At 45.0% G+C, this 22,196-nt stretch overlaps 1 protein-coding gene across 1 annotated transcript in view; it reads right to left on the bottom strand.

The window, feature by feature from the left end:
• Nucleotides 1-21,584, bottom strand: part of GIPC1 (GIPC PDZ domain containing family member 1) — a 195,988-nt gene extending 174,404 nt beyond the window's left edge. The window contains exon 1 of the mRNA XM_069603957.1: nucleotides 21,496-21,584. The gene's annotated coding sequence lies outside the window, so the exon portion shown is untranslated. The remainder of the gene's footprint in view (nucleotides 1-21,495) is intronic.
• Nucleotides 21,585-22,196: the final 612 nt, after the last annotated feature.

Here is a 22,196-nt window from a genome sequence, read left to right as displayed (position 1 = left end):
ATTTGAAGGCGCAGTATGTGCAGAATACCATATACTAAACAACACTCTACAGCACCACATACAGTGTAGATACACCCTCCCGCTTATAGCGATTTTGCGATCCCGCAAAAACGGCCGTTTTGCGCAAAAACATCATTTTAAAAAAAAAGAAAGGTTTTTTCACATTTGTTTAAAAGTAATTGCAAAAATTACTGTTTTAAAAAGAATAATACTCAGGGTGCCAGCGCTAACACATCTCATCACTTGCGCCCCAAAAAAGTGCAGCCCAATCCACAAGGGACACATGAATGGGCACATTTTATATGCGCGCCCATTCAGATGGCCTTTTTCGCCTCCTTGATCAAATAAAGTGGCGTTTCTGTCAATATAAAAGCGCATCCCTCATTTCCAAGCAATATGCACTTTTAAATGTGCAGAAATTGTAGGCAACCCCACGCACACAGGATGTGGGGCTGCCACTGCATGACAGGGTCTTTCCTAACCCTGTCATGCATTTCTTTTAAGGTATGAACCGCTGCTGTGTCTCTTGCATTTCTGTTCCTCAAACAGGATAAAAATGCATTTTTTGGGTTGCATTTTACAGCGGCAGGCACCTGGAGGGCCTGTCCCTGTGAAAGGCGCTGGGAGCTTGCAGAACACTGTCGGGAGAGCGATTCTATTCAAAGTACTGTCCATTTTGATGACAAAAATCTATCGAATGTTACAATGTGACCTATTTCGTCCAGTACTATTCGATCGTTTTTTTTTTGCGGAGGTGTCACCCGCTCTCCGTGTTCAGTATTTTTGGTCTAAGGTGGTTGCAAAATTGGAGGCGGGGACAGAAAAAAAAGAAATTACGAAAAAGGGACCCTGCGGAGTCGGATCCGACCCGCATTAAAGGGACGGATCTGGCACTGCAAGGTTGCAGGGGAAGCGGCAGCGACCAAGCAGTTAAGTAAGTGGTGAAAGGTACATTTTGGGTTGTTTGGCTGAAGTGCAAATCAATTCTCAGCAAATCCGCTGCAAATAATTACACTTCGGTCAAACAACCCAGAACACCATTCTAGGCAGCTGGCCAGCGCACAATTTGCGCTACAGCTCAAGCCTGTGGAAATGCGACGGTCCCCTTTGAGAATAAGGTGACCTGCTCATTTCCAAAAATGGGTTGTCTAAAAATAGCATATCCTCCGTTCTTTTTTTAAAAGTGAGCTTCAGATTGGGAAAAAGGATGAGGGAAGAGTGCGATAGAATAGGAGAAAGGATGCAAGATGCAGAAGCAGCACAAAAGAATAAAGGACTGTATATTGCGGGAGGAATTGTAGATTATAAAGGTGTGAAATGGGAGTATGATTTAGAGTGTGGCAGGGGCTGGGCAGTGCAAATTGTGACTTGACAGTGTGACATAGCACGTGAGTATTTGTATGACAGAGTGAGAGGTTAAGGAATGTAAGTTGTGATGGAGAGTTGGTGAGATGTGTGTTGGTGAGAGAGGTGTGTGGGTGTTTGGGGGATTGGAGAACATAGAAGGGGAATATGTTCAGCATTACAATTGATAATGATCAATTTAGTTAATACTATTAAATAGGCATGAACATTAAACCAGAAATGTAGCCAAATCAAACACTGTTCTGCCAAGCCAGAGACATCTGGGACTCTTCCTATTAAATTAATACAAAAGATACATAATAGTGATACCCTGGCTCTCTTGTAGCCTTGCACTCTGCCTATTTCCTGCAATGTGGCAATCTTACACCCTCCAGTTAATACAAAATGTCCCTCAAAAATGCTGTGATAAATAAAGGTTTGTGGCGCAAAATTTGCCATTTCATGCCGCAAAATCCTGGAAGGTCTGTGTAGAAATGAGTTTGGACACATTTTGCTAGCACATTACGTGCAGGATCAGGATACCATATACTAAACAACACTCTACGGCACCATAGACAGTGTAAAAATTAGTTTAGACATAATTTGCTAGCACGATTATGTAATCTACGATGCTCTAGGCAGATCCACAATCACACCACATAAGTGTATATATAAACCTACACATACAAGTTTGAAATCTATTGCAACAAGGATCTTAGGTCAGTTTGTGACCATGTTATTACGTAGCATGACATTTACTATTCTTTAAACTGCATGTGGGATTTAACCCAAGAACACCTACCACTAGCCTCGACGCAATACAAACTCATTTGACAACTGATAACGGTAAGTATGCATGCTGTATTACTGATGTTCTAGTCCAAATCACAACTTGGGAACTAGGCACTATAGCATTTCGGTGGATACTCTCAGGTAGTCCAAATCCTAGACAATATGACCAAGTTTTGGGACACATTTATGTTCTTTCACCTTTCATGATTTACTAACACTGCAGGATTAACGCCCTGGCCCAAACCTTAAAACTAGGCGCTTTTAAGATGTTTTGGATATGCATGGACAGTTAAAATCTAAAACAATATGACTTATAGTTTGAGTAAAATCAATATTAATTAATAATATGCAAATGTTGACCTTAATCAATCCGCTGATTGGCCTTGTCCTTTATATTTTTTCTGTCTTTTCCCTCTCCACATCCCTTGTTTTTCACCCTATGTGTACAAACCCTACTGATCCTCCCCTCTCCCCCCCCCCCAATCTCTGTGGAATTGGTAAATACTGTATGGATTTTTCTTATTTATTATTTCATCAACTTAAACGCACTTTGTGTTGATAATGGCTTTTGAAATAGGTTTGCGTATAATTGGACACTTCACGGCATTGACATTTTACTTGGCATGGTGTAACATTCTATTTACTTTTGGATGAACAAATTCACAGATTTGCCCTGATTTGATGAAGACATGGAGGTGTCGAAACACGTGTAATCAGAAAGGGCCATTATTATTAAAAAATTCTTTCAATCACTCTTACGGATGTTTACATTTCAATTTATGGAATCACAAAAATTCTTTTCTATGTTACATCCAATCGTGTATGGCGCAGTAAAAGGTGTGTGAGAAACTCAACAAATCAAATGTACCATAGCAGGACAGGGGCCCTAGGGAGGACTTATGTGAAGAGATGGTGCAGAGGGTACCCATGACCACCTTCCCCTCCCCGCTGACGTCGCTGTTTGGCAATCCCATGTTCACCCGGGGTATGGAAAGGGTTCCCTTCAATGGGTGGGAGGCGGCAGGGTGCCGCAAACTACGTGACATGTTTTCGGTCAGGGCATTAAATCCTTTGCACAATGCAAGCAGGACTTCAGGCTAGATGGGGGGGTGTGGGGGGGGGGTTTAATCGCTACTCAACTGAGGCCCTGGCTTACGAACCCAGTGTTCAGGTCAGCGGCCACAAGGGATCTCACGCCCTGTGAACGGTTCGCAACGATGGACACAGGGACAGGCATTTGGTAGGAGCGTTATATAGGATTATAGCAGAAGGGGCAAGGAGCCAGGCATGGCACTATATGGAGCGGTGGGAAAATGCAGTGGGGCAGTCGCTCGAGGGGGAACTCAGTTATGGGAAGATATCCCCAAGCTCACGCGAGCCATCAAGATTCAGAAGATGAGGGTTAAGATAATGGTCCAATAGCATCTCACTCCAGAAAAACTACATAAAATCCTACCCAACTGTGTCAGCGCTCTGCTGGAGGGGATGTGGGGAACTGAGATTGTGGAAGCATATCTGGTGGGAATGCCCAAGCATACAGCCTTATTGGGACATGATCTGTGCAGCAATGAATAGTATTTTTGGGAGTCAGATGCCGGACAACATAGGGATTGCCATCCTGGGCATAGGCGTTGTTCAGTGTCATGCCTGCGTCTGCTCCTTCCCGTTTCCACACCTAGCAGCCTCAAAACCAGATTGTCTGTCTTTCTGCATCGTGAACGCAGGCAGTTTGCTTATAAAACGACAGCCAGGCCATTCTATTCACGTTGGCAACTCACAGGGAGATGCCCATGGAGACGACATGCGTTGGAGGGACGCCGCACATTGCGTCCGGACGTTACTGCTTTGAACTATCACGTGACGAGGAGAACAGTGTCGCGATTAGATTACATCTTCCTCAGACTTTATTTAAACTTGCTCAGACAGCCGTTTGGTGCTTCTGAATAGCTGTGCTCCCGAAGCTCTCTCTGTTTGTTCTTCATTGGTTTCTTGCTACTTTGTATCCCGTGGACATCCTTGACTCCATTCCAGCTTCAGTCTCCGCACACAGCATTCTGTTTCCTTGTTACCCGACTACAGCCTGCTCAATGGACTAATTCTGTCTCTGCCCACGACTTCTATCTACACAGTACCTCTTGGTTCGTCTTACGGACCATTTACATAATCAGCCTTCCTACTCCAGTTCTCACGACAGGCTTAGCGCTACTTTGTTTTTAGACCACAGCAAGGGCAAAACTATCATCACAACCGTGGTTTGAAGACTTAACGTGTTCCTGCAAAGTTCTTCAGCTAAACGTGTTATGTTCTGGTGTTTTCTATTACACGCAGAGCAACTTGTGAACTAAGTAGTTCCTGTGTTCCGTTGTTTCATCCACACATAAAGGAACCACCATTTGAGCAAACCTTACTCCTACCATTCATTATTAAAGATACGTGCACAGGATATTATTGGTCGCCTACCAGAGGAGTTACGTGTACCAACCTGACTCGAGTGCATCCCTCGTGCCGTTCGGGTGCTAGCCCCTTACTAACACATTCACTTCCTCGTTTTGTTCTATTTTCTTCTTTACACCTCGGACCAAATTGGACTGCCTCGTAATTCTTGCTGAGAAGAAAGAAGGTGTATTCAAAGCTACCCAGAGGTCTGGAGGTGTTACTCTCAGGTTAGTCTAGTTCATTCGGGGGATTACTGTATCAGTGTTTAATTAAGAGCAAATACTGAATAGTTCCTGCTTGTTTTCCAGTCTGGTGATTTCCTGCAATTTGTGTGTTCCATGCCCTTTCCATTGATTCACTCCTCTAGCTTTTGTTCGATATCAGCTAGGGAGGTACATTAGGAAGGTCTGTTTGATACGAAAGTTCCGAGGACAGAATTTAGGGAGCGTCCGTGTCATCCTGTATCCTTTCCCCTCCTCGCCTCTCTGGTGATTTGTTTACCTCCATATTAACCTTGGTGACCATATTCGGAAAAGATACCCCTGAAAGGCCATAGAACGACACGTCATTCTGATAGCGGAGACAACACTTGTGGTGGCACACAAATGGAAACAAAAATCTGCCCCCACAGAACACGAATGGGTTAGTAAAATATGTTACTTTGTGGCACCTGGAGTAGGTGACCTATCGATTCAAGGGGATCACCAATGGTTTCTCTCGGACTAGGACATTGTCCTGCATCACCTGCAACAGGACTCACGGGCCGTATGGTGCCCAAGGAAAATTAGATGGCTGGTGCGAGTACTCACTCCACTTGGGCATGTCGCCTTCACAGGAAGCTGGGAGGAGATGTGGCTGAAGTTTCTAGGGGAGGTGAAGACTATAGAAGGGGGGTTCTCAAATGGTGCAAGTGCCCGTACACCAGCTGGCGAGAGAGGTGGGATTGAAGGGGTGGTAAGGGGGAGCGCAAAGGGGTGGGGGGTTTATATGTGTTCTTACTGTTGAAAATGCCAATAAAATACTTTTTTTTTTAAAGTGCATTGTTACTGTGCTCCCTCACCAGCCAAAATCAGCTCCACACACACACACACAACATTCCCTCGCTTATTCACACACAGCAGTGTAGTGATACACAAAATTGCAAATTTGCCAATCAGGGCTTTAGATGACAGCATTAGCCGCTGAAAGCCAATAGTTTATTCAAAGTATGTGCCAAAAATGCTGACAGTAGTCTGTTGTAGCACTTCCATTACGCAGTAGTGAGCTACAAGCAATATGCAGGCCTAGTAGGAGTGGTAGGTCACATTATGCATTGTAGATATACAGGCAGGGCGAAGGCCCCAGTTCTGTAGCTAATAGACATTATTGGAGTGTTTGGAACATTATGGCACCTATATAGCGCTTAGATAGCCAATCTTAAGCGCTATGAACACTAAGCTATGAGTGCATGCCTTTTAGAGCTTGCTCACATAGGCTTAATTCATCTCGACTTCTCTTAGAATATTCTGCCTTTCTAACTGTAGCCCTGCATGGTTTCGTAAACAAATCCTCTTTTCTCTGGGAAGGCACTGATAAGACATTCCTGAGTTTTCGCGCAGATGGGCTCCAAGCAGGGAGGGGCACAGGAAAGGAGCACAGTGGAAATTCACAGAGCTGGGTTTTTCCATGAGCAAGCCTATATTTTGCACAGGGAAGGTTCTAGAACTGTGCGTCATGGACTGACAGCACGAGATTATAAAAATGCATGCCCACATGACTCAGGTGGGAGATCGATCTGTGGACTTGGTTCGAGCAAAATCGAGTGTCCGGAACCTGCTGCTCTGTCGGCACCCTGCAGCGCTGTCCTCCGAGCGGGGCTTGCAACAGCTAGCTTATGAGGGTCAGGGTCTCCCAGTGCTGATTGTAGGGGCGCAAGACTGTGTTTCTCTAAGTTCTATGTTTCTCTATATTTTGTATTTCTCTAGGTATTGTGCTTTGTAATCTTCTCTAACTTGAATCCCAAGATGTTGCTGAAATTCACTGTTTAGAATAAATGCTAAAACATTTTGAAGGTGTCATTTGTCACTAGCATGGGTTCAGTGCTTGGCACAATAGAACCTGTATTTTGGGCTGAATTGGGTAATTTTTGCTCTCAAGGGCTGGTCCCGAGGAAGATTTTCCCAATATCAAGACAAGCATTCACTCACTGCATAAGAGGATCAGAAGTGACCTTCCCATACACTTTATATCCCCCTGCACCTGTTCCGAATAGGCACCGGGAAATTTTGTTTCAGCTGCACTCCTCTGGGCTTTCGCTCACTTTTTATGGGGAAACTGACATGCCCTTAAGACAGTCAGTACTGGGAGAATGTGTTTCCCTGAGTCCTTTCCTCATGTTGCAACTTTTGTGCAACATGTAACAAGTGCGCAATGTATCTTACCATATAGCACACTTGGCTGCTATCTTTTCGCATTATTTTTAACCCTTTCCTGCCATGTTAACTGTGGTTACCGCATTTGGCATGAATAGGTGGCCTGGCTCCAAAATGGCCATGCCACAAGGTTCTTTGTCCTGTCCTTTGGCCGTCTTGCCCCTTCACATTCCCCAGGTCGAGTCAACCCAGGTCAGTCCTTATTTGGTCATGCACTTTCCTACGAATCCCAATGCTTTCACGGGCTTCTGCATGCCGTGTGTGGGCCCCTCCAGGATGTGGGCTGGAATGTCTGATTCAAATACACATCCTGGGTGCCAGAGAGTCTGGAGCACCATGAATGCCTGGGACCACTGTGGTCCATGATTGGTCCACGTATGGAGTGAGTGTTTGTGAGCAGATCTCCCATTGGGTCCTCTCCATTTTGGCGCAAAGGGAACTTTGGATAAGAGGAGGCTGACAACACCACTACCATGTCGATCTCCTGAGTTCACACCGAACAAAGGATAGGATCGAAGTATCCTGTAACTACGAAGCCGAGGAACCGCTGTTGTCCCGTGTGGACCCCTCTGCACCTGGTCGTCCTAGAAGGTCTGAGAAGGCGCTTCGACCTATTGGAATAGTGGGACCAACTATTCTCAGCACCTTCATCAAACCCTGCAAGTAAGCTTTCTCAGAAGTGTCCCTGGGCCAACCAGTGGACTGACCAGCTTACCCAGTTGCTTTGCTCTGTCAACGCCACTGTTTCGAGGAGGCCCTCGAAACTTGGTATACTGCTAGCTCTGTGTCCACGGCACCCTCACACCGAATTTCATACACTTGGCGTTCCCAGGTCTGAACTGAGACAAGTGCGCCAGGACCGGAGTGAGGAAGTTGAGGGTTACTGTGTTGCCCTGCCGTGGCAACGTCCAGTGCTGCCGTGGCAACGTCCAGTGCAAGTTCACTGCATTTGTGACCCTCTTGCCCCTGAAGCCTGCTGCAGTGAAACTGGGTCGACTCCTCCACCCAGAGCAGAGAAATCGCCACTGTCCCGTTTGGGAATCATCGATGCATCTCAGGAAATGAAAGGTGCCGAGACGTCCTTTTGCCACATTCGAACCTGCCAGCGAAGTGGACTGAACTGCCGAAGTTTGGGTCTGCTTGCGTCGGGGACCGGTGAGTACTCCTTACCCCAACCGGTGGCCCCTAGCGCAAGAGCCCATTTTTACGCACCAGTGGCCCCTGTGGGCCCCTCTCTTTTCCACTGCTATTGCAAAATAGCGACTCCATCCCGCACTCTCAAACTGCCTCTACCTTCAAGTGGGGGCCCTTCTTGAATAGTGGGAACTTGTTCTGCATCGCCTCATCATTGAAGAGACCTTATTCCGCCCATTGGCACAAGCGCATGCATGTACTATTGAGCACAACGCTCCTCTCCTCGTACGGCTTGGACTGCCTCGTAGTGAGGTGTATTATTGATGTTGAACTGGGCCTAAAGATTACCTGCACTGCTTGTTTCCTTCCCCTCTAGGTTGTCGACATATTTTGTGCAGTTACCCCTTAGGCCCCCCTGTCTTGTATATATATTGTATGGAGTGTGATGTATTGGTTTACTGAGAGATACTGTGATTCTCTTGATATGGTCTATATTACAAAGGCCTTGTAAGAAATGTGTCTATATTTTTGATATAACACCTGTCTGGAGTAATTTGTAAGTGTCCTTGCTCTGTGTGCTCATTGAGGTCTTTCAGTCACCCTCACTCTTGCGGAGACTTAGTCTTGACCGCCTGCTATAGCTACCCTGATTGGTCTGGCTTGTCCAGAGGTTACCCTGTTCCAAGAAACTAGGCTGGCCTTCTGAACCTCTGCCCCTCCAGGTCAGAGTCCAGAAATCCTTAACACGCAGTTGTGCATCTGGTGGGAAAAGAGCACCTCAATGTGCACAACTTTGATGAGCAGATTTAAATGTCTTTGTGCACAGTTAACCACCTTTTTTGCGCACGTTTAGTGAATGAGCATCCCATCAGTTGCACCAAACACGTTTAGAAAATCGTGGCATGATAGTTTATCCCTACTGATTACTTATTCACACTGTACGTTCATTTCAGAGAGTATGGTTCGAGGTGTCAGGGGGAAATTAGGAGTGGGAAAGGACACGAGAAGGGTGCATGGGGTTTTTTACTGTTTTTGCAGTCATTAACCCCGGATTTGCTCATGAGCAGGTATTGTGTTAAATACCATTAGGTCCAGAGCAGATAATGTGACTGGAATCGTCCCACAGTACGTACTGTGCATGCCATCATTCAGGTATTCTGTCATATGTAATGTATTATTAGGTACTGTATCAAACGTCATTCGTTCCAGGGCAGGTACTGTGTCTGGACTCGGTATTCCAGATCCGGTACTGTGCCTATAGTTATTTTCCACAGGGCAGGTATTGTCAGATGTAGCTGATGAGCAGGCATACTGTATCGGAAGTCATTAGCTCCAGAGCAGGTATTGTGTCTACACTCATTCGCTCCAGCTAGGGGATTTGATGGGCCTTTACCGTTAGCGCTAGAGAAGGTAGTGTTTGCTGATATTCGTCGAGGTGTTGTTTCTGTGTCTGCAGTCATTAGGCCTAGAACAGACACTGTGCCTGCAGGTAATATCCACAGAAAAGTCATTAGACCCAGAGAAAGTACAGGATCTGCAGCCATTAGCCCTGGGGAAGCATTATTTCAGAATAGCCACTGGAACTGGAGACAGTACACGTCTGCAATCTATTAGCCGGCAGAGGAGATAGAGACATAGAGAGATAGAGACATAGAGACATAGAGACATAGAGACATAGAGACATAGAGACATAGAGACATAGAGACATAGAGACATAGAGACATAGAGACATAGAGACATAGAGACATAGAGAGATAGAGAGATAGAGAGATAGAGAGATAGAGAGATAGAGAGATAGAGAGATAGAGAGATCCGGAACAGCGCTGTGGCAAAAAACGTTTTGCTGGATGGAGCTCCACTCAGTCACATGTCTCACTCTCACCCAGGTCCTGCTGCCTCAACGAGAGAACACTTAGCAAGGAGCGCTGCCTGTTACATTGCACCACGAGCAGCCGGTTTTTCAACTGAGCTTTCAGAAGTCTTAGCACTCCAAGCAGAAACTGCAACATCTTCACGTACAGTACACCCGCTGTCTTCTTCTTAATTACTGAATGCGCGGGCGGACCCACGCAGGCGCTTCCCCATCCAATAGGATGATGTGCACCAACCCACCGATCAACACATAGCCCACATAAACTCACAACTCCTCCCACCGCCCAGTCTGTCTCACAAAATCCAACAACACACTGCTCCTACTCCTGCCTCTCACCCAGTCACCTCGCAGCAAAGCCTTCCCACTCATCTCAGCCACACCCAGCGCAGACAACTGAACCCTCATCAATTCTCTCTCCACAACATGTCTCTCACACCTAAGCAAAAAATGTCCCTCAGTCTCAGGCACCCCACACACTGCACAGTCCCTCGACTCACGCTTCCCCACTCGATACAGACAGTCATTCAGCCCAACATGCCCTATCCTCAACCGATTCAGCATCACCTCCTCCCCCCTCCTTCATTCCAGAATTCCCGCGTCCACCTTCAACGACACTTTCCCACGAACACCAAACATCCACCTGCGCTTCACCCCATTCACCCACCTCTCCTGCCACTCATCCATGACCCGTCTCACCACCACAGCCTTCACCTCATCCACACTCAAAGGCAACCTCACATCAACCGTTCCCCTCCTCATAACTTCACCCGCCGCCAGATCCACCAACTCATTACCCAAAATGCCACTGTGACTGGGGACCCACGCCAACTCCAAATCCATTCCCCCACGCACACACCGATCAATCTTCCTCCTGATGTCCAAAATCACATCCTTCATATCACCCTCCCCTGCCACAATCGCCTGCAACCCACTTAATGAATCCGAGAACACCAACACCTTCTCATACCCCAACTCACACACCCTATCAATCGCCACCAACTCAGCCGTACAAATAGACACATCATTCGTCAGACGCCCCACTTTATACTCCCCAGTGCTTTCCAAATAATACGCCATACCCACTCTCCCAGACACAGGATCTTTCGAACCATCCGTGAACACCTTACATCCTTCCTTCCCTGCCACATACGCCTGACCCAAAGTCTTGATCTCAACCCGCAAACCCTGCTTCTTCGACACCACACTCGCCAACTCTAAACACACCTTTGGAGACCCCATCATCCATATCGGCCATCTCACCAAATCCGTACCCGTCACAGCCAACAACTCGCCTACACCCCACTTCACCCCAACCGTTCCCCTCCAATATGTCCTGTAATTTACAGACATCTCTTTATTAGGATGAATATTGTGACCAATCAAAAGAGAAGAGTTCATTAATCACTTAAAGGCATGGTCTAGTAAAAAATGTTATTGTCCCTACGGGTCGGCCATGTTTTTTAAGCCTAAGTGGCTCGATTTTAGAAAACTTTCCTATGGACCTTACCCGAGTTTTCGTCCATTAAACGCACGCGAAAACAAGCACCAGGGAGCCGCCATTTTCTGATAATCATATCTTTTCCCCGATCGCCCTGGCTGACCTGCTTTTGCAGCACTAAATCAATTCCCCCGCCCCTGAGCCTGTCATCAGCAGACTCGTACCGCCCATTTTCCAACGCCAAAGCACGTCTCGTGTCAACATTCGCTGCGCTTCAGCTAATGACGTGTCGCCATGGAAATGGCAGGACGCCTCTTTCCTCAATAAGTATAAACAGACCGTTTCACAACACACAGCAGCAGATTTTCGATTCCATTCCTCTCTCTGTGTTACTTTGAGTATTCTGTGACTCGTTTCAGTGCTCTGGTCAGCTACCTTCGCCGCTTGTAGCCCGTGTGAACAGATACCAGTACCACCGCTACAAATTATTTTAGTTTGTTTAAACACACAATGGCTACAATAATGCCCTACATGTACGAGCCCGAGTATACCGAGGAGGAACTACTGGAAAGGGAAGCACGCGAAAACGATGGGGATTCGGACGGCAGTTGGCAGGACGAATCAACAGATGAAGAGCCTGGGCCTAGTCGAATGGACGGCGTCTCCACCTGGTGCACATGCAATCGGTACGAGCTAATGCCAAGTGAGGACGAGAACTGCTGCTGCCGAGAAAACTCGGGATGCCTGGCCTACATTTCGGAAGGCGAGCCACGACCGCAATGCATCACCGAGCTGCCAGACTTCAGGGCAGCCTGCCTCACACGGGCCGTTTTGAGAATAATGATGGTGCTTATGCACGAACTTCGCACAACTGTTCGTCCTCGTAATCCGAGTAACGAGTAAGTATACTCTGCTTGTCATGCCACTCCTATTTCATGTTCTTCTACTATATCCACAATTACATCTACATATCATTGTAACGCATGTAAGTCGTTCAATATTGTGCATTGTCTAGATAGCATTTGTCCGTGTAAAATGCCATTAGTTACAAGAATTGTCATTGACAACAAACGTTTATTAAACTTATCTTGGTCATTTAAAAACAGTTTGTTTCATTCCTTTTCACAGGTGGTACAGGCTGGTGGCCTATCGTTCCTTTACATGGTGGCTTCACGGGAGGCTTGGACACCGCGTTCGAAGAGTGATACCCGCCTGTGCCGTTCGTGTCATTAGAGAAACGTTCCCGAGTGACAGCGGTCAGTACAGGGGATTTTCTCTCGCTGTGCTGCAACCTGACCTGTGTAATCTTTAAAGTCTTGTATTTTTGTGTCATGAAAATAAGATACAAAATAAAACACAACATATATTTTAACAATATATTTAACAACGGTTGTCTCGATTTTTTAAATGAATCAAGTGTTGTCTCCATTCAAGGATGGACGTCAGACATCTGTGCTCCGAATGGGTGAAGGTTTGGTCGCTGTGAAGCAGGGTGGTCACTATCTATCTAAGCTAACATAACATATTCTCGATAATGCATGCACTAAATAACACTTGTTCAAAGTCTTTCAGTAGGTTATGTCTCTATAAAAGTCACACATATATCTATACTAACAATTACCATTGGATTATACAGCCCTTAGGGTCTTCACCACTATAATACACCGGTTGAAGAGTGGGTCTGTGCTCACAAGAATCTCCGGTGTGTGGCATTTGTTATTGATAAGCAACGATATACTATCATTAATATAAAGGTGATATACTATATATTAATATAAAGGCGGTTCGCGCCGGTGGATGCGCGCTGGCATGGGGGGCTGTCAGGGGCGCGAAAGGCCAAGGTGCCAAACTACATGTACACTTCAAAAGGTGTCCCACGCCATGGGGCCATCGGTCACATGTCCTCCTCAGGCCCCGTGTCTCCAGGCAGGCCTCCCCTGAGGCAGGCCGCCCCCCTGCAATCCACATAAGTGTGCCTCCATTCAGCAGTCTTCCTGTGCCTTATCTGCACGCCCCAGGCCCATCCATCCAACCCCCTGTATCAAAGCCGGTTCGCGCCGGTGGATGCCCGCTGGCATGGGGGGCTGTCAGGGGCGCAAACTACATGTGAACTTCAAAAGGTGTCCCACACCCAGGGGCCATCGGTCACATGGCCTCCTCAGACCTTGTGTCTCCAGCCAGACCTCCCCTGAAGCAGGCCGCCCCCCTAAAACCACGACATACGTCATTCATTCACAAACACACCCCTGTTTCTAATACTTTATAAACCACTTGATATGTCTCATGAGAACATCTTTGTGCTTTGCAAGTCAACTCCTGAACGTGTTACCTGGCAACCACTGAGATCTACGCTAATCTGCTCGTCGTCGTGCTATCCGTGAACTTGTGACCGCTTAGAGCAAACCCATCAGTGTGCTACCCGTGGCCACCCACCTATTCTCCTGAAACATACTGCTCTGCTTGCTGAATCCAACTGTTTGTTGGTCAAGGTAAGGCCATGTATCCTAGTCATATTTCGCAGATTTTTAAATTTCTATCTATTTACGAGTTGAGTACACAATAGTGCTAGGTTCATTGGTCTCATTGCTATTGACTTGAGTTTCCATTGCTATGCTATCAATAGATCTACTTATTTTAATCTGTGTCTATTGTCATCGAATTGCACCCTTCGGGGGTCCAGTCTATAATGTAAGCATGTTTCCTTCTCGTGCAATACAGAACATCCAAGGGATGAGTCACATGTTCAGTTTTTAGTCACATCATTTATACATTTCTGCAACTTATGCAAATACTAAGCCGCACATAATGAACTGGTATAGTTCCTGCGACCAAAACAAACCTTGCATTGATCATTGTATGATTCATTTACTTTTGTATCAAATCTTTATTCTTGAAGATTGTATAATAATGTTGATATTTACTTTTCAGATTTATCAACACTGCCTGCCTGTTCAATTAGCGGTTGCCCTTCGAAGACCCATACTAAATCTGAAGGCACTACAATGCATGTATTCCCGAAAACTGTTGATCGAATAAGAGAATGGGTCAGACATTGCGGATATCCACTGGATGAGCTGGAAAGTAGAGTCCAACAAGTCTTACAGGACAAGAGGGGTGATCGATACCGCATCTGCAGCCGGCACTTTTCCTTGGACATGTACACAACTTCTTGGGTAACAAAGAAGAATAAACGGCGAACGACACGGAAATTGCGCGAAAACGCTATTCCTACTCTATTCGCCCACATTCCGCCACCGGTGAGTCAAGTGTCCGGATTTAGCTTTAGGCCTTGCGGTAGTGTGTAGGTAGCCGAATGGATTAATTGATATTGTAGGTGTTCTATCCCTTGTAATAATTTCGATATTGATATGAGTGTATAGTTTTTTGAATAATGACATTTATCAATATATTCTTTTTCGATTTCATAACCCACAAACGCAATGTATATATATATATGGGGACAGGGAACTGTGCTGTATTGAGCATTTTTCAAGTATTCTGGCGGCGCACATGGCTATTTTTAATATTGGCATTTCATTATCAATCATTAATTGACCTTTACAACTTCTTGACTATCCCTTGAATCTGAAGCAAGAACATTCTACATCCTTGACGTGGTCGCAGTTATCAACCACTTCTAGCGCGTATCAGGTAATCTTACTAGGCTAATCCGCTACATACTTGTTTTATGCATGTCAAGTAATAGTTTTATTCTATCGTGTAATTATTTTACTGAATGTTTGGTTACTGCTTTCCAATTGATATACACCTTAGTTATCGTCCACTGGTGTTTGTTTTCAGTTCTAATTAGTGTTATCCATACTAATGCAAGTACTATCTTTCAGGGAGATGCTGAAGCGTCCGCCACATCTACAACATTTCTAGATGTTCTTCAACAGCAGGAGAGCAGGAGGTATGGATACTGACAGCTCCATCGAGCGTCATCATCAGAGCTGGAATTCTTGTTGTTTGATTGTTCTACACAATGTTTCATTCGTGGTTAGCCGTTGATATGTACCTGTGCTGTCGACCCCAGGTGTGTGTTATGTTTTCACAATTGTAATCCTCACTAATGCAAGTACTATGTTTCAGGCAGTTGATGGAGCGTCAACCCCTGCACTTGATGCAGAGCCTGACATTCAAGTATACGAATCGGCGCAACAGCTTTCGGAAGTGCGCACTACATTTGCAACATCCATAGATATTCTTCAGCAGCACGAGGTATAGATAATGACAGCTCCATCATGCGTGATCATATAACATGATTCCATTTGCTATACTTTCTTCCCTATTAACGCAAGTGCTGTGTTTCAGGGAGACATCGGAGCTTCCACTACAATCACAACATCCAATTTAGATGATGCAGATGTAAATAATTCGTTGAAAAAAGTCGATGAAATGTGATCATATTTAGATTTTCCTTGATTCTTTTGGACAATGCATCATTTGCGGTTATCTCTTTATATGTACCTGTGCGTTCGACCCCAAGTGTGCGTTATGTTTCCAATATTGAAAACCATACTAATCCGAATACTGTGTTTCAGGGAGACGACGGAGCTTCCACCACAATCACAACATCTCATTTAGATGATGCAGATGTAAAGGAATCGTTGAAATAAGTCGATGAAATGTGATCATATTTGGATTTTCCTTGATTCTTTTGGACAATGCATCATTTGTGGTTATCTCTTTACATGTACCTGTGCCGTCGACCCCAAGTGTGTGTTGTGTTTCCAATATTGAAAAGCATACTAATGCAGGTACTGTGTTTCAGGGAGATGCGGATGCCTCCTCTCCCATGCAACCATTCATGGCAGTCCATGCAGAGCCAGAGGTATGGATACTGACAGTTCCATCGAAATAGATCATCACTGGTCGAATACTTGTCATTTGATTGTTGCACACAATGTTTAAATCGTGTTTGGCTATTGAGATGTACCTGTGTGTTCGTCCTCACATGTGTTTTATGCTAACAATATTTTGATACACAGTAATGAAAGTACTATGTTTCAGGGAGACGATGGAGCCTCATTCCGTGCTGTCTATGCAGATACAGAAAATATAGTCGTTGCAGCGCAAGAGGAAGGGAGGACATGCGGAAACGAATCGGAGCTACAGCGTGCAGATGTTGAAGGTCGAGTCAAAAAAGTTGCAAAGAAAAAAAAAAGGTTAGTTACAAACAGTTCATAACTTTAAAAAAATGTTTGTGCTGGGGACTATTTTATGTTTTTTTCCAGTCAATTCTACTACACTCCATCTTGTGTTTAAACTGAACATCCCTTTTCCAATCTCTCCTCCAGTTACCCGTGGGTGTCAGAACTATACATACACAGACAGTGAAGCGAATGAGAGATGTGGCTTGCCAGACCGTGTACACTATGGAGGAACTATTAAATGAGGCGAGGCGTGTTCAGGCTCGAGATGCTCATGTCCAATGGCCAGAATATGAATTAACTGTGTTTGGAGACTACAGCAAAGTTGCATTGGACCATAGCTACAGTGCGACCGCACCACCACAAGAAGATGTTATTGAATGTATTGAAGATAGCTCTGAAGTGGTTGCAGATCAATTTACACAATGTACACCCGCCAAAAATTTGCCACCAAAAAACCTGTCGACATTGTTGTGTTCTCCCATCAATGTTGAAGTAATAGATGTTGAAATGACAGAGAATGAACCAGCCGCAGCATCCATAGACGCATCAGAACTTGATATCAGCGATATTACTTTCCAATGTGTTGAAATCTCCACAATGTCAAAGGCCGAAACAACGTTGACGCATGATGACAGGCTAATGAAAGAGAGCAAATGCATTGTATTTGACAGTTGTTTGATGGAAATTATAAGTATGCTGAAATGTGTGCATTCCATTAGAGGGAAAGTATGTGGGAAGCCATTGATTAACGTGACTCGTCAAATAAAAGGCAGTAACGTCAAAATAAATGCCGCCTGTAGATTAAATCATAGGTTCTCATGGTCTGCACAACCGATGCTGGGGAACCTGCCAGCAGGCAATCTACTGTGTGCAGCTGCATCACTTTTTAGTGGCTCCAGTTTTAGAAAGTTAGAGGCTTTCTTTCAGTTTGTGGGACTCCATTTCATTTCTAAAGCGCTGTACTACATATACCAACGTGATTATCTGTTTCTGGCCATTGAACAACTGTCTCTAGCAAGTACATTCGAAGGCAAACGATTCAGGCTAACCAGCGATGGACATTGCGACAGCCCTGGATTTTCCGCCAAGTAATGCACCTACCACTTTCAGGACATGGATAGTAAGAAAATTGTGAGTTCGGTGGTCGTGCAGGTAACACAATGTACATCCTCAGTGGCCATGGAGAAACTAGGTTTTATAAAATCAGTGGAATATCTACAATCGAGGGGAATGCACATCAACCTCATAGCCACGGATAGACACGTTTCAATTGCCAAGACAATGAGAGAGCAGTTCCCACATATTAAACATCAATTTGACGTATGGCATCTTGCTAAATCAATCAATAAGAAAATCTCAGCTGCAGTGGTCACATTCTATCACCAACCATCTTTGGTGGAGCTCAAAAACTTGTGAGGGGTCAGTGGAAATACTACTTGAAAAATGGCAGTCACTGATGCACCACTGTACCAACGTTCACCGGTGGACAGCAAATGAACATTTCCACCAATGTGAACATGGCCCTTTGTCCCCAGAGGAGGCACGGAAGAAGAAGTGATTGATTCCATCTTCACCGACACACAAAGCCATTGAGAAGATTGTTTTCGACAAAACTCTATCAAGAGATTTGAGAGGACTGACAGAATTCTGTCACACAGGATATTTGGAGGTGTTCCACAATATGTGCCTAAAGTACAGGCCAAAGCGCTTGCATTTTAGCTTTCGGGGCATGAAACATCGCACTCTACTAGCGGTCTTGGCCCATAACAGCAATGTCGGACGTGAACAATCTAGGACTAGGGGTAAAGTAAGGATGCCTCGCTACACTAAGGTGTTTTCAAAACGAAGCAAGCAATGGGTGATCAAACCAGTCTATGATGAAATGCAGTTCGACTTTGTGAAAGGCCTTATTGTTGCTGTGTTAGAGAAGCACAGATATGGAATTTTGCACGTTTCTGTGCAGAGCAGTGATCCATTGCCACCGAACATTGCGACTGTGCCATGCCCACCCGAAGCACAGCTGATTGTGAAGTACAAATCCCGGTTTAAATAATTGCAATACGATTGTCTTTTTGTAAATAAATGTTATTGTACAGTGTACCTGTAAACCTAACCCCTACCTTCACCATCATGGGTGGCGAACAAGCTGGGTGTCATCTTTGAATTCTCTCTATTCACCTCACATATGTGTATGTATATATTTTTTTCATGTCTCATCTCATGTAAATGTAAATGCTGCGCACTGTTAACAGAGGGGAGGCTTGCATATTGCAAATAATAAAACAAACAAACAATAAATCTCACTTTTAACTCAACTCCTGTGGTACTTTATACTTTCCCTGACCTTCCGCCAAAAATTAAATGTCTCAATTTGGGCTGCAAAGCTCGCAGACAACGGGGACAAAATTGGGGCACTTAGAACGCGCCAGCCAAGCGGGCCATGGCATTTGGGAGAGAAGCCAGTTGGCATTTGCACATTGAGGCGCACTACATAGACGGATTCTAAACGTCAAGTTCTCACAGATGCCTATACTACCTGATGTTGCAAATAAAGAATGCGAAGGACAGCGCCCAGATGAGGCCCACAAGTCGCACTGGAAGTATAAGGGTCTATTGTTTTTTGACCTTGAGACAGGGACCATGCCGAAAGAACTACATTTGAAGGGAGTGCGCAATAACGTAAGAGACGATAAGGCAGAAAATTCAGAAACTAGACCGAGTTTCATTTTAGGTCAGTATACGAAAAATCATCGTCAAGAGCACGGTCCGTTTTACAGACTGCATTACGAAGAGACACAATGGAAATTTCAAATATAATGTAAGTAAATCTTTACACGCTTTTATACCGGAATGAAGATTTAATGAATGGATGCATGAATAAATGAATGAATGAAGAGCTAGGAAAAGCAAGTAAAACTGTGCTTAGTGGGCACATGGGCATGCAGGTCCACTGGTCTCACCGATCTCGGTCCTTGGCCCAGCCACTTTTCCCTGCACTGCCTACCTGCACTACGGGACTATCTCTGTATCCTTCAGCCCCTTCTCCAGGCATTTACCTTGCACTTGCTACCAGCTGGCCCTATTATTTAATTTGTATTCAACTAACCATGTACAGCCCTTCCCCATGCGCGATCAGAAAGACACCTGGCCTAGTAGGATCGTTGTCTGTCTGCCCTTGTTCCCCACCTGCCTCGTCATGCCTAGAAACACTTGAGTATAGGCGCGTTACAAATGCCATATCATCATTCCTCACGCATGTAGACTAACTGTCGTTTATCATTGTGTGTTGGACTCGATTTATCTTGTTACTTTTCGCATTGATTTTAGAGACGAACATACTCCATTGATCTATCCTTGCAAGCAAATAGTTTCTGATCGGCCGTAATAAATAAAATGAGTAATATTAATGAAGTTCAGCTAGCGAGACTAATTATCATTTTTTTGTTTTCATAACAGGCATTTGATCCCATTCTGCCACTGCCATCTGTTTGAGACACCGGCGGATGGATTCTTCAGCAGACACCTGCAGCTTCGTGTCAACAACTGGAGCATGACCACCATATTATGGGACGATCGCCAAGGGCCCACATGCCCTTATGCTGTACTAGTGGCTAGAAGCAACAGAACAACCTTTAGGCTGGACTAGTGCCTAGTTGATGGAACAGCCTTGCGGTTCACCGTGCTTCCAAAGTGATTCTTTTTACGAAAATGAACACCCTGTGTACCATAAAAGAACAGCGCGTGACTCAAGATGAAACAGAACAGTTATTGCGGATACAGATAAAAGAAAATAAATGGCTTCCGGAGTTCATATGGCAATTGCTGAATATTCTCTAAACATTTAATGTCAAATAAATGTACTTTACCAAATGTACCGTGTTGCTGTTTCATTTTAAAGTACAGTTTCATATTCCGAATTGTGGCGCGCTGTGTTGTGAGTTGATCTGTGTTGGTTTCCGGGTTCTGTGTGGAGTCGCGCAGAAGACGACTGGGCGCGTTTGCCTACGCAGCACAGTAACGTCACTGGGAGAGGCGGGGAATATGAATGTTTTGATAATGTCAGGCTCAGGAGCGGGGGGAATTGATTTAGTGCCGCATAAGCAGGTCAGCCAGGGCGATCGGGGAAAAGATAGGATTATCAGAAAATGGCGGCTCCCTGGTGCTTGTTTTCGCGTGCGTTTAATGGACGAAAACTCGGGTAAGGTCCATAGGAAAGTTTTCTAAAATCGAGCCACTTAGGCTTAAAAAAACATGGCCGACCCGTAGGGACAATAAAAATGTTTACTAGACCATGCCTTTAAAAGGACTTCTAAGTGAATCGCTATCCAGTATGTTTAACATTTAAAATTGTGGACATTATGATGTTCCCATAATGCCCTTTGCTTTTATGCAAATTGCTAGGATTGGGTTCTATGATGATGGGATACTGTATTACGCAACCTGGCCGGTGGCCCCACCCCTGACCCCACCCCTCCAAAGAGGTGACATGTTTTATGTTCCCTCCCCCCCACCTACATGCGTTTCCATTTCCATCCCTATAGTCACTTAGACCAGAACAGGGTCTTTAAAATATCCGTACAGCAGATACTGCGTCTGCAAGCATCCCAGAGCTTGAAATGTACCATAAATGAACTTAGGAGCAGCTGCTGTGTCTACGATATCAACAACAAAAGGCTGCCCTGTGTAATTTCCACACCAGCTGCTTGGAATGTCACGTACTTACAATTTTTAATTTCAACGTATGTTAAGTACACAGTACAACAAATGACAGCTTCAGCGTGCATTTGCAGATGTTGTAAAATGGCTCCTGTTACCAATATAACAACAAAGGGGTGAGAACGATCTAAGTTAATGGATGCTAAAAGAAATGCGTATAAACTTCACTACAGGAGCTGGATCTCACGCACTCACCTGATGCTGCCTGAAAACTGAAAACGAACGTTTGGTAAACAGAGGCCTTATGGTGCTTTCATTATCAATTGAAACACACAGTTAAAGTCCCTGTGAGACTCGATTGCATTGTGTGTTTGTTTAAAAGTGTGCCGACATTTTCTGAAATGCCTTTCTGGCCAAATGACGTGATTGGAAATGCCGTTAGTTCGCCGTGACGTTTTCACGTAGGACGTCTACGTGCTTAGAAAAAGAATCATGGAGGAAGTAGCATTCCATGCGAGGCACGTGCAGGTGTTTTTTGTTTGTGTGTGTACAGTATTTATAAGGCGCTTCTACAGCTCGGAAGTGTTCCGAAGCGCCAGGTACATTTAGGTGACGTTGGGATTGTATTTTCTATTTTGTTTGCAGCTACAGCGGGTCTTTGTGTGTCTTCTTGGTTGTCAGGTATTATCCCCGGCACTCCGCCCCGCCCACAAATAAAAGTGATTCGTGGCCGTTGCGCACACCGAGTGAATCTCAGGGCAGATGTTTTTTTACAAATTCGGCTGCAAGCAAGTCGGATTTATTGTTTGCTTAAGGGTGCTTTCCACCTCCAAATGGCAGTGGCATTTTGCTGTAAGCCTGGAAGTGTTTTTGTGTGGGGAGTGGCATACAGGTGACAGAAATGACATGACAGTAATGACAGTGTCAGGAATGAGGAGATTGAAACAAGCATGTAA

This window comes from Ambystoma mexicanum, chromosome 3q (assembly GCF_040938575.1).
Source record: "Ambystoma mexicanum isolate Mex_15411 chromosome 3q, UKY_AmexF1_1, whole genome shotgun sequence".
Classification (NCBI taxonomy): domain Eukaryota; kingdom Metazoa; phylum Chordata; class Amphibia; order Caudata; family Ambystomatidae; genus Ambystoma; species Ambystoma mexicanum.
Note: the sequence above shows the minus strand (reverse complement) of the source record. Positions and strands in the feature narration are given on the sequence as shown.